Genomic DNA, 15,007 nt, shown 5'->3' with positions numbered 1-15,007 from the left:
GAAATATCTACACAGTCATCAGAATAAACATGGAAATATCTACACCACCATATGTATAAACATGGAAATAACTACAATACCATCTGTATACACATGGAAATATCTACACAGACATCTGTATAAGTATGGAAATATCTACACCGCCATCTGTATAAACATGGAAATATCTACACTGCCATCTGTAGAAAGATGGAAATATCCACACCGCTATCTCTATAAATATGGAAATATCTACACCGCCATCTCTATAAACATGAAAATATCTACACTGCCATCTCCATACAGATGGAAGTATCTACTCCGCCATGTGTATAAACACGGAAATATCTACACCACCATCTGTGAAAACATGGAAATATCTACACCGCTCTCTGTATAAACATGGAAATATCTACACCGCCATCTGCATGTCCATGGAAATATCTACGCTGCCATATGTATAAACATGGAAATATCTACACGGCCATCTGTGTATAGATGGAAATATCAACAACGCCATCTGTACAAACATGGAAATATCTACACCGCTATCTCTATAAACATGGAAATATCTGCAGAGACATTGGTAAAACATGGAAATACCTCTACAGTCATCTGTATAAACATGGAAATATCTACAATGCCATCTGTATACACATGGAAATATCTACACAGCCATCTGTATAAACATATAAATATCTACACTGCTATCTCTTTAAACATGGAAATATCTACACCGCCATCTCTATAAACATGAAAATATCTACACTGCCATCTCCATAAACATGGAACTAACTACTCCGCCATCTGTATAAACATGGAAACATCTACACCGCCATCTGTGTGAATAAGGATATATCTACAATGCCATCTGTATAAAGATATAAATATCTGCACCGCGAGCTGTATAAACATGGAAATATCTACATCGCTATCTGTATAAACATGGAAATACCAACACATCTATCGGTATAAACATGGAAATATCTACAACGCCATCTATATAAACATGGAAATATCTACACCGCTATGTCTATAAAAATGGAAATACCTACACCGCTATCTCTATAAACATGGAAATATCTACACCGCTATCTGTATAAACATGGAAATATCTACACAGCGATCTGTATAAACATGGAAATATCTACACCGCTATCTGTATAAACATGGAAATATCTTCACCACGATCTGTATAAAAATGGAAATATCTACACCGCTATCTGTATAAACATGGTAATATCTACACCACCATCTATATAAACATGGAAATATCTACACCGCCATCTGCATAAACATGGAAATATCTACAATGCCATCTGTAGAAAGATGGAAATATCTACACCGCAATCTGTGTAAACATGGAAATATCTACACCGATATCTGTAAAAACATGGAGATATCTACACCGCTATCTGTATAAACATGGAAATATCTACACCGCGATCTGTTTAAACATGGACATATCTACAGCGCCATCTCTATAAACATTGAAATATCTACACTGCCATCTGTAAAAACATGGAAATATCTACACAGTCATCAGAATAAACATGGAAATATCTACACCACCATATGTATAAACATGGAAATAACTACAATACCATCTGTATACACATGGAAATATCTACACAGACATCTGTATAAGTATGGAAATATCTACACCGCCATCTGTATAAACATGGAAATATCTACACTGCCATCTGTAGAAAGATGGAAATATCCACACTGCTATCTCTATAAATATGGAAATATCTACACCGCCATCTCTATAAACATGAAAATATCTACACTGCCATCTCCATACAGATGGAAGTATCTACTCCGCCATGTGTATAAACACGGAAATATCTACACCACCATCTGTGAAAACATGGAAATATCTACACCGCTCTCTGTATAAACATGGAAATATCTACACCGCCATCTGCATGTCCATGGAAATATCTACGCTGCCATCTGTATAAACATGGAAATATCTACACGGCCATCTGTGTATAGATGGAAATATCAACAACGCCATCTGTACAAACATGGAAATATCTACACCGCTATCTCTATAAACATGGAAATATCTGCAGAGACATCGGTAAAACATGGAAATACCTCTACAGTCATCTGTATAAACATGGAAATATCTACAATGCCATCTGTATACACATGGAAATATCTACACAGCCATCTGTATAAACATATAAATATCTACACTGCTATCTCTTTAAACATGGAAATATCTACACCGCCATCTCTATAAACATGAAAATATCTACACTGCCATCTCCATAAACATGGAACTAACTACTCCGCCATCTGTATAAACATGGAAACATCTACACCGCCATCTGTGTGAATAAGGATATATCTACAATGCCATCTGTATAAAGATATAAATATCTACACCGTGAGCTGTATAAACATGGAAATATCTACATCGCTATCTGTATAAACGTGGAAATACCAACACATCTATCGGTATAAACATGGAAATATCTACAACGCCATCTATATAAACATGGAAATATCTACACCGCTATGTCTATAAACATGGAAATACCTACACCGCTATCTCTATAAACATGGAAATATCTACACCGCTATCTGTATAAACATGGAAATATCTACACAGCGATCTGTATAAACATGGAAATATCTACACCGCTATCTGTATAAACATGGAAATATCTTCACCACGATCTGTATAAACATGGAAATATCTACACTGCTATCTGTATAAACATGGTAATATCTACACCACCATCTACATAAACATGGAAATATCTACACCGCCATCTGCATAAACATGGAAATATCTACAATGCCATCTGTAGAAAGATGGAAATATCTACACCGCAATCTGTGTAAACATGGAAATATCTACACCGATATCTGTAAAAACATGGAGATATCTACACCGCTATCTGTATAAACATGGAAATATCTACACCGCGATCTGTATAAACATGGACATATCTACAGCGCCATCTCTATAAACATTGAAATATCTACTCTGCCATCTGTAAAAACATGGAAATATCTACACAGTCATCAGAATAAACATGGAAATATCTACACCACCATATGTATAAACATGGAAATAACTACAATACCATCTGTATACACATGGAAATATCTACACAGACATCTGTATAAGTATGGAAATATCTACACCGCCATCTGTATAAACATGGAAATATCTACACTGCCATCTGTACAAAGATGGAAATATCCACACCGCTATCTCTATAAATATGGAAATATCTACACCGCCATCTCTATAAACATGAAAATATCTACACTGCCATCTCCATACAGATGGAAGTATCTACTCCGCCATGTGTATAAACACGGAAATATCTACACCACCATCTGTGAAAACATGGAAATATCTACACCGCTCTCTGTATAAACATGGAAATATCTACACCGCCATCTGCATGTCCATGGAAATATCTACGCTGCCATATGTATAAACATGGAAATATCTACACGGCCATCTGTGTATAGATGGAAATATCAACAACGCCATCCGTACAAACATGGAAATATCTACACCGCTATCTCTATAAACATGGAAATATCTGCAGAGACATTGGTAAAACATGGAAATACCTCTACAGTTATCTGTATAAACATGGAAATATCTACAATGCCATCTGTATACACATGGAAATATCTACACAGCCATCTGTATAAACATATAAATATCTACACTGCTATCTCTTTAAACATGGAAATATCTACACCGCCATCTCTATAAACATGAAAATATCTACACTGCCATCTCCATAAACATGGAACTAACTACTCCGCCATCTGTATAAACATGGCAACATCTACACCGCCATCTGTGTGAATAAGGATATATCTACAATGCCATCTGTATAAAGATATAAATATCTGCACCGCGAGCTGTATAAACATGGAAATATCTACATCGCTATCTGTATAAACATGGAAATACCAACACATCTATCGGTATAAACATGGAAATATCTACAACGCCATCTATATAAACATGGAAATATCTACACCGCTATGTCTATAAAAATGGAAATACCTACACCGCTATCTCTATAAACATGGAAATATCTACACCGCTATCTGTATAAACATGGAAATATCTACACAGCGATCTGTATAAACATGGAAATATCTACACCGCTATCTGTATAAACATGGAAATATCTTCACCACGATCTGTATAAAAATGGAAATATCTACACCGCTATCTGTATAAACATGGTAATATCTACACCACCATCTATATAAACATGGAAATATCTACACCGCCATCTGCATAAACATGGAAATATCTACAATGCCATCTGTAGAAAGATGGAAATATCTACACCGCAATCTGTGTAAACATGGAAATATCTACACCGATATCTGTAAAAACATGGAGATATCTACACCGCTATCTGTATAAACATGGAAATATCTACACCGCGATCTGTATAAACATGGACATATCTACAGCGCCATCTCTATAAACATTGAAATATCTACACTGCCATCTGTAAAAACATGGAAATATCTACACAGTCATCAGAATAAACATGGAAATATCTACACCACCATGTGTATAAACATGGAAATAACTACAATACCATCTGTATACACATGGAAATATCTACACAGACATCTGTATAAGTATGGAAATATCTACACCGCCATCTGTATAAACATGGAAATATCTACACTGCCATCTGTAGAAAGATGGAAATATCCACACTGCTATCTCTATAAATATGGAAATATCTACACCGCCATCTCTATAAACATGAAAATATCTACACTGCCATCTCCATACAGATGGAAGTATCTACTCCGCCATGTGTATAAACACGGAAATATCTACACCACCATCTGTGAAAACATGGAAATATCTACACCGCTCTCTGTATAAACATGGAAATATCTACACCGCCATCTGCATGTCCATGGAAATATCTACGCTGCCATCTGTATAAACATGGAAATATCTACACGGCCATCTGTGTATAGACGGAAATATCAACAACGCCATCTGTACAAACATGGAAATATCTACACCGCTATCTCTATAAACATGGAAATACCTGCAGAGACATCGGTAAAACATGGAAATACCTCTACAGTCATCTGTATAAACATGGAAATATCTACAATGCCATCTGTATACACATGGAAATATCTACACAGCCATCTGTATAAACATATAAATATCTACACTGCTATCTCTTTAAACATGGAAATATCTACACCGCCATCTCTATAAACATGAAAATATCTACACTGCCATCTCCATAAACATGGAACTAACTACTCCGCCATCTGTATAAACATGGAAACATCTACACCGCCATCTGTGTGAATAAGGATATATCTACAATGCCATCTGTATAAAGATATAAATATCTGCACCGCGAGCTGTATAAACATGGAAATATCTACATCGCTATCTGTATAAACGTGGAAATACCAACACATCTATCGGTATAAACATGGAAATATCTACAACGCCATCTATATAAACATGGAAGTATCTACACCGCTATGTCTATAAACATGGAAATACCTACACCGCTATCTCTATAAACATGGAAATATCTACACCGCTATCTGTATAAACATGGAAATATCTACACAGCGATCTGTATAAACATGGAAATATCTACACCGCTATCTGTATAAACATGGAAATATCTTCACCACGATCTGTATAAACATGGAAATATCTACACCGCTATCTGTATAAACATGGTAATATCTACACCACCATCTACATAAACATGGAAATATCTACACCGCCATCTGCATAAACATGGAAATATCTACAATGCCATCTGTAGAAAGATGGAAATATCTACACCGCAATCTGTGTAAACCTGGAAATATCTACACCGATATCTGTAAAAACATGGAGATATCTACACCGCTATCTGTATAAACATGGAAATATCTACACCGCGATCTGTATAAACATGGACATATCTACAGCGCCATCTCTATAAACATTGAAATATCTACTCTGCCATCTGTAAAAACATGGAAATATCTACACAGTCATCAGAATAAACATGGAAATATCTACACCACCATATGTATAAACATGGAAATAACTACAATACCATCTGTATACACATGGAAATATCTACACAGACATCTGTATAAGTATGGAAATATCTACACCGCCATCTGTATAAACATGGAAATATCTACACTGCCATCTGTAGAAAGATGGAAATATCCACACCGCTATCTCTATAAATATGGAAATATCTACACCGCCATCTCTATAAACATGAAAATATCTACACTGCCATCTCCATACAGATGGAAGTATCTACTCCGCCATGTGTATAAACACGGAAATATCTACACCACCATCTGTGAAAACATGGAAATATCTACACCGCTCTCTGTATAAACATGGAAATATCTACACCGCCATCTGCATGTCCATGGAAATATCTACGCTGCCATCTGTATAAACATGGAAATATCTACACGGCCATCTGTGTATAGATGGAAATATCAACAACGCCATCTGTACAAACATGGAAATATCTACACCGCTATCTCTATAAACATGGAAATATCTGCAGAGACATCGGTAAAACATGGAAATACCTCTACAGTCATCTGTATAAACATGGAAATATCTACAATGCCATCTGTATACACATGGAAATATCTACACAGCCATCTGTATAAACATATAAATATCTACACTGCTATCTCTTTAAACATGGAAATATCTACACCGCCATCTCTATAAACATGAAAATATCTACACTGCCATCTCCATAAACATGGAACTAACTACTCCGCCATCTGTATAAACATGGAAACATCTACACCGCCATCTGTGTGAATAAGGATATATCTACAATGCCATCTGTATAAAGATATAAATATCTGCACCGCGAGCTGTATAAACATGGAAATATCTACATCGCTATCTGTATAAACGTGGAAATACCAACACATCTATCGGTATAAACATGGAAATATCTACAACGCCATCTATATAAACATGGAAATATCTACACCGCTATGTCTATAAACATGGAAATACCTACACCGCTATCTCTATAAACATGGAAATATCTACACCGCTATCTGTATAAACATGGAAATATCTACACAGCGATCTGTATAAACATGGAAATATCTACACCGCTATCTGTATAAACATGGAAATATCTTCACCACGATCTGTATAAACATGGGAATATCTACACTGCTATCTGTATAAACATGGTAATATCTACACCACCATCTACATAAACATGGAAATATCTACACCGCCATCTGCATAAACATGGAAATATCTACAATGCCATCTGTAGAAAGATGGAAATATCTACACCGCAATCTGTGTAAACATGGAAATATCTAAGCCGATATCTGTAAAAACATGGAGATATCTACACCGCTATCTGTATAAACATGGAAATATCTACACCGCGATCTGTATAAACATGGACATATCTACAGCGCCATCTCTATAAACATTGAAATATCTACTCTGCCATCTGTAAAAACATGGAAATATCTACACAGTCATCAGAATAAACATGGAAATATCTACACCACCATATGTATAAACATGGAAATAACTACAATACCATCTGTATACACATGGAAATACCTACACAGACATCTGTATAAGTATGGAAATATCTACACCGCCATCTGTATAAACATGGAAATATCTACACTGCCATCTGTAGAAAGATGGAAATATCCACACCGTTATCTCTATAAATATGGAAATATCTACACCGCCATCTCTATAAACATGAAAATATCTACACTGCCATCTCCATACAGATGGAAGTATCTACTCCGCCATGTGTATAAACACGGAAATATCTACACCACCATCTGTGAAAACATGGAAATATCTACACCGCTCTCTGTATAAACATGGAAATATCTACACCGCCATCTGCATGTCCATGGAAATATCTACGCTGCCATCTGTATAAACATGGAAATATCTACACGGCCATCTGTGTATAGATGGAAATATGAACAACGCCATCTGTACAAACATGGAAATATCTACACCGCTATCTCTATAAACATGGAAATATCTGCAGAGACATTGGTAAAACATGGAAATACCTCTACAGTCATCTGTATAAACATGGAAATATCTACAATGCCATCTGTATACACATGGAAATATCTACACAGCCATCTGTATAAACATATAAATATCTACACTGCTATCTCTTTAAACATGGAAATATCTACACCGCCATCTCTATAAACATGAAAATATCTACACTGCCATCTCCATAAACATGGAACTAACTACTCCGCCATCTGTATAAACATGGAAACATCTACACCGCCATCTGTGTGAATAAGGATATATCTACAATGCCATCTGTATAAAGATATAAATATCTGCACCGCGAGCTGTATAAACATGGAAATATCTACATCGCTATCTGTATAAACGTGGAAATACCAACACATCTATCGGTATAAACATGGAAATATCTACAACGCCATCTATATAAACATGGAAATATCTACACTGCTATCTCTATAAACATGGAAATATCTACACCGCTATCTGTATAAACATGGAAATATCTACACAGCGATCTGTATAAACATGGAAATATCTACACCGCTATCTGTATAAACATGGAAATATGTTCACCACGATCTGTATAAACATGGAAATATCTACACCGCTATGTGTATAAACATGGTAATATCTACACCACCATCTATATAAACATGGAAATATCTACACCGCCATCTGCATAAACATGGAAATATCTACAATGCCATCTGTAGAAAGATGGAAATATCTACACCGCAATCTGTGTAAACATGGAAATATCTACACCGATATCTGTAAAAACATGGAGATATCTACACCGATATCTGTATAAACATGGAAATATCTACACCGCGATCTGTATAAACATGGACATATCTACAGCGCCATCTCTATAAACATTGAAATATCTACACTGCCATCTGTAAAAACATGGAAATATCTACACAGTCATCAGAATAAACATGGAAATATCTACACCACCATATGTATAAACATGGAAATACCTACAATACCATCTGTATACACATGGAAATATCTACACAGACATCTGTATAAGTATGGAAATATCTACACCGCCATCTGTATAAACATGGAAATATCTACACTGCCATCTGTAGAAAGATGGAAATATCCACACCGCTATCTCTATAAATATGGAAATATCTACACCGCCATCTCTATAAACATGAAAATATCTACACTGCCATCTGCATACCGATGGAAGTATCTACTCCGCCATGTGTATAAACACGGAAATATCTACACCACCATCTGTGAAAACATGGAAATATCTACACCGCTCTCTGTATAAACATGGAAATATCTACACCGCTATGTCTATAAACATGGAAATACCTACACCGCTATCTCTATAAACATGGAAATATCTACACCGCTATCTGTATAAACATGGAAATATCTACACAGCGATCTGTATAAACATGGAAATATCTACACCGATATCTGTATAAACATGGAAATATCTTCACCACGATCTGTATAAACATGGAAATATCTACACCGCTATCTGTATAAACATGGTAATATCTACACCACCATCTACATAAACATGGAAATATCTACACCGCCATCTGCATAAACATGGAAATATCTACAATGCCATCTGTAGAAAGATGGAAATATCTACACCGCAATCTGTGTAAACATGGAAATATCTACACCGATATCTGTAAAAACATGGAGATATCTACACCGCTATCTGTATAAACATGGAAATATCTACACCGCGATCTGTATAAACATGGACATATCTACAGCGCCATCTCTATAAACATTGAAATATCTACACTGCCATCTGTAAAAACATGGAAATATCTACACAGTCATCAGAATAAACATGGAAATATCTACACCACCATATGTATAAACATGGAAATACCTACAATACCATCTGTATACACATGGAAATATCTACACAGACATCTGTATAAGTATGGAAATATCTACACCGCCATCTGTATAAACATGGAAATATCTACACTGCCATCTGTAGAAAGATGGAAATATCCACACCGCTATCTCTATAAATATGGAAATATCTACACCGCCATCTCTATAAACATGAAAATATCTACACTGCCATCTCCATACAGATGGAAGTTTTTACTCCGCCATGTGTATAAACACGGAAATATTTAAACCACCATCTGTGAAAACATGGAAATATCTACACCGCTCTCTGTATAAACATGGAAATATCTACACCGCCATCTGCATGTCCATGGAAATATCTACGCTGCCATCTGTATAAACATGGAAATATCTACACGGCCATCTGTGTATAGATGGAAATATCAACAACGCCATCTGTACAAACATGGAAATATCTACACCGCTATCTCTATAAACATGGAAATATCTGCAGAGACGTCGGTAAAACATGGAAATACCTCTACAGTCATCTGTATAAACATGGAAATATCTACAATGCCATCTGTATACACATGGAAATATCTACACAGCCATCTGTATAAACATATAAATATCTACACTGCTATCTCTTTAAACATGGAAATATCTACACCGCCATCTCTATAAACATGAAAATATCTACACTGCCATCTCCATAAACATGGAACTAACTACTCCGCCATCTGTATAAACATGGAAACATCTACACCGCCATCTGTGTGAATAAGGATATATCTACAATGCCATCGGTATAAAGATATAAATATCTGCACCGCGAGCTGTATAAACATGGAAATATCTACATCGCTATCTGTATAAACGTGGAAATACCAACACATCTATCGGTATAAACATGGAAATACCTACAACGCCATCTATATAAACATGGAAATATCTACACCGCTATGTCTATAAACATGGAAATACCTACACCGCTGTATCTATAAACATGGAAATATCTACACCGCTATCTGTATAAACATGGAAATATCTACACAGCGATCTGTATAAACATGGAAATATCTACACCGCTATCTGTATAAACATGGAAATATCTTCACCACGATCTGTATAAACATGGAAATATCTACACCGCTATCTGTATAAACATGGTAATATCTACACCACCATCTATATAAACATGGAAATATCTACACCGCCATCTGCATAAACATGGAAATATCTACAATGCCATCTGTAGAAAGATGGAAATATCTACACCGCAATCTGTGTAAACATGGAAATATCTACACCGATATCTGTAAAAACATGGAGATATCTACACCGCTATCTGTATAAACATGGAAATATCTACACCACGATCTGTATAAACATGGACATATCTACAGCGCCATCTCTATAAACATTGAAATATCTACACTGCCATCTGTAAAAACATGGAAATATCTACACAGTCATCAGAATAAACATGGAAATATCTACACCACCATATGTATAAACATGGAAATACCTACAATACCATCTGTATACACATGGAAATATCTACACAGACATCTGTATAAGTATGGAAATATCTACACCGCCATCTGTATAAACATGGAAATATCTACACTGCCATCTGTAGAAAGATGGAAATATCCACACCGCTATCTCTATTAATATGGAAATATCTACACCGCCATCTCTATAAACATGAAAATATCTACACTGCCATCTCCATACTGATGGAAGTATCTACTCCGCCATGTGTATAAACACGGAAATATCTACACCACCATCTGTGAAAACATGGAAATATCTACACCGCTCTCTGTATAAACATGGAAATATCTACACCGCCATCTGCATGTCCATGGAAATATCTACGCTGCCATCTGTATAAACATGGAAATATCTACACGGCCATCTGTGTATAGATGGAAATATCAACAACGCCATCTGTACAAACATGGAAATACCTACACCGCTATCTCTATAAACATGGAAATATCTGCACAGCCATCTGTAAAACATGGAAATACCTCTACAGTCATCTGTATAAATATGGAAATATCTACAGTGCCATCTGTATACACATGGAAATATCTACACCGCCATCTGTATAAACATGGAAAGATCTACACTGCTATCTCTATAAACATGGAAATATCTACACCGCCATCTCTATAAACATGAAAATATCTACACTGCCATCTCCATAAACATGGAACTAACTACTCCGCCATCTGTATAAACATGGAAACATCTACACCGCCATCTGTGTGAATAAGGAAATATCTACAATGCCATCTGTATAAAGATATAAATATCTGCACCGCGAGCTGTATAAACATGGAAATATCTACATCGCTATCTGTATAAACGTGGAAATACCAACACATCTATCGGCATAAACATGGAAATATCTACAACGCCATCTATATAAACATGGAAATATCTACACCGCTATGTCTGTAAACATGGAAATACCTACACCGCTATGTCTTTAAACATGGAAAATCTACACCGCTATCTGTATAAACATGGAAATATCTACACCGCTATCTGTATAAACATGGAAATATCTACACCGCGATCTGTATAAACATGGAAATATCTACACCGCTATCTGTATAAACATGGAAATATCTTCACCACGATCTGTATAAACATGGAAATATCTACACCGCTATCTGTATAAACATGGTAATATCTACACCACCATCTATATAAACATGGAAATATCTACACCGCCATCTGCATAAACATGGAAATATCTACAATGCCATCTGTAGAAAGATGGAAATATCTACACCGCAATCTGTGTAAACATGGAAATATCTACCCCGATATCTGTAAAAACATGGAAATATCTACACCGCTATCTGTATAAACATGGAAATATCTACACCGCGATCTGTATAAACTTGGAGATATCTACAGCGCCATCTCCATAAACATTGAAATATCTACACTGCCATCTGTAAAAACATGGAAATATCTAAACAGTCATCTGAATAAACATGGAAATATCTACACCACCATCTGTATAAACATGGAAATACCTACAATACCATCTGCATACACATGGAAATATCTACACAGACATCTGTATAAGTATGGAAATAACTACACCGCCATCTGTATAAACATGGAAATATCTACACTGCCATCTGTGGAAAGATGGAAATACCTTCACCGCTATCTCCATAAATATGGAAATATCTACTCCGCCATCTCTATAAACATGAAAATATCTACACTGCCATCTCCATAAAGATGGAAGTATCTACTCCGCCATGTGTATAAACACGGAAATATCTACACCACCATCTGTGAAAACATGGAAATATCTTCACCGCACTCTGAATAAACATGGAAATATCTACACCGCCATCTGCATGTCCATGGAAATATCTACGCTGCCATCAGTATAAACATGGAAATATCTACACGGCCATCTGTGTATAGATGGAAATATCAACAACGCCATCTGAACAAACATGGAAATACCTACACCGCTATCTCTATAAACATGGAAATATCTGCACAGCCATCTGTAAAACATGGAAATACCTCTACAGTCATCTGTATAAATATGGAAATATCTACAATGCCATCTGTATACACATGGAAATATCTACACAGCCATCTGTATAAACATGTAAATATCTACACTGCTATCTCTATAAACATGGAAATATCTACACCGCCATCTCTATAAACATGAAAATATCTACACTGCCATCTCCATAAACATGGAACGAACTACTCCGCCATCTGTATAAACATGGAAACATCTACACCGCCATCTGTGTGAATAAGGAAATATCTACAATGCCATCTGTATAAAGATATAAATATCTGCACCGCGAGCTGTATAAACATGGAAATATCTACATCGCTATCTGTATAAACGTGGAAATACCAACACATCTATCGGTATAAACATGTAAATTCTACAACGCCATCTATATAAACATGCAAATATCTACACCGCTATGTCTATAAACATGGAAATACCTACACCGCTATCTCTATAAACATGGAAATATCTACACCGCTATCTGTATAAACATGGAAATATCTACAAAGCTATCTGTATAAACATGGAAATATCTACACCGCTATCTGTATAAACATGGAAATATCTACACCGCGATCTGTATAAACATGGAAATATCTTCACCACGATCTGTATAAACATGGAAATATCTACACCGCTATCTGTATAAACATGGTAATATCTACAACACCATCTATATAAACATGGAAATATATACACCGGCATCTGCATAAACATGGAAATATCTACAATGCCATCTGTAGAAAGATGGAAATATCTACACCGCAATCTGTGTAAACATGGAAATATCTACACCGCTATCTGTAAAAACATGGAAATATCTACACCGCTATCTGTATAAACATGGAAATATCTACACCACGATCTGTTTAAACATGGAAATATCTACAGCGCCATCTCTATAAACATTGAAATATCTACACTGCCATATGTAAAAACATGGAAATATCTACACAGTCGTCAGAATAAACATGGAAATATCTACACCACCATATGTATAAACATGGAAATACCTACAATACCATCTGTATACACATGGAAATATCTACACAGACATCTGTATAAGTATGGAAATATCTACACCGCCATCTGTATAAACATGGAAATATCTACACGGCCATCTGTTGAAAGATGGAAATATCTACACCGTTATCTCTATAAATATCGAAATATCTACACCGCCATCTCTATAGACGTGAAAATATCTACAGTGCCATCTCCATAAAGATGGAAGTATCTACTCCGCCATGTGAATAAACACGGAAATATCTACACCACCATCTGTGAAAACATGGAAAATCTACAGCGCTATCTGTATAAAGATGGAAATATCTACACCGCCATCTGCATGTCCATGGAAATATCTACGCTGCCATCTGTATAAACATGGAAATATCTACACGGCCATCTGTGTATAGATGGAAATATCAACAACGCCATCTGTACAAACATGGAAATATCTACACCGCTATCTGTATAAACATGGAAATATCTAC

The sequence above is a fragment of the Pan paniscus genome, chromosome 20 (assembly GCF_029289425.2).
Source record: "Pan paniscus chromosome 20, NHGRI_mPanPan1-v2.0_pri, whole genome shotgun sequence".
NCBI lineage: Eukaryota > Metazoa > Chordata > Mammalia > Primates > Hominidae > Pan > Pan paniscus.
This window is presented reverse-complemented; position numbering follows the sequence as displayed.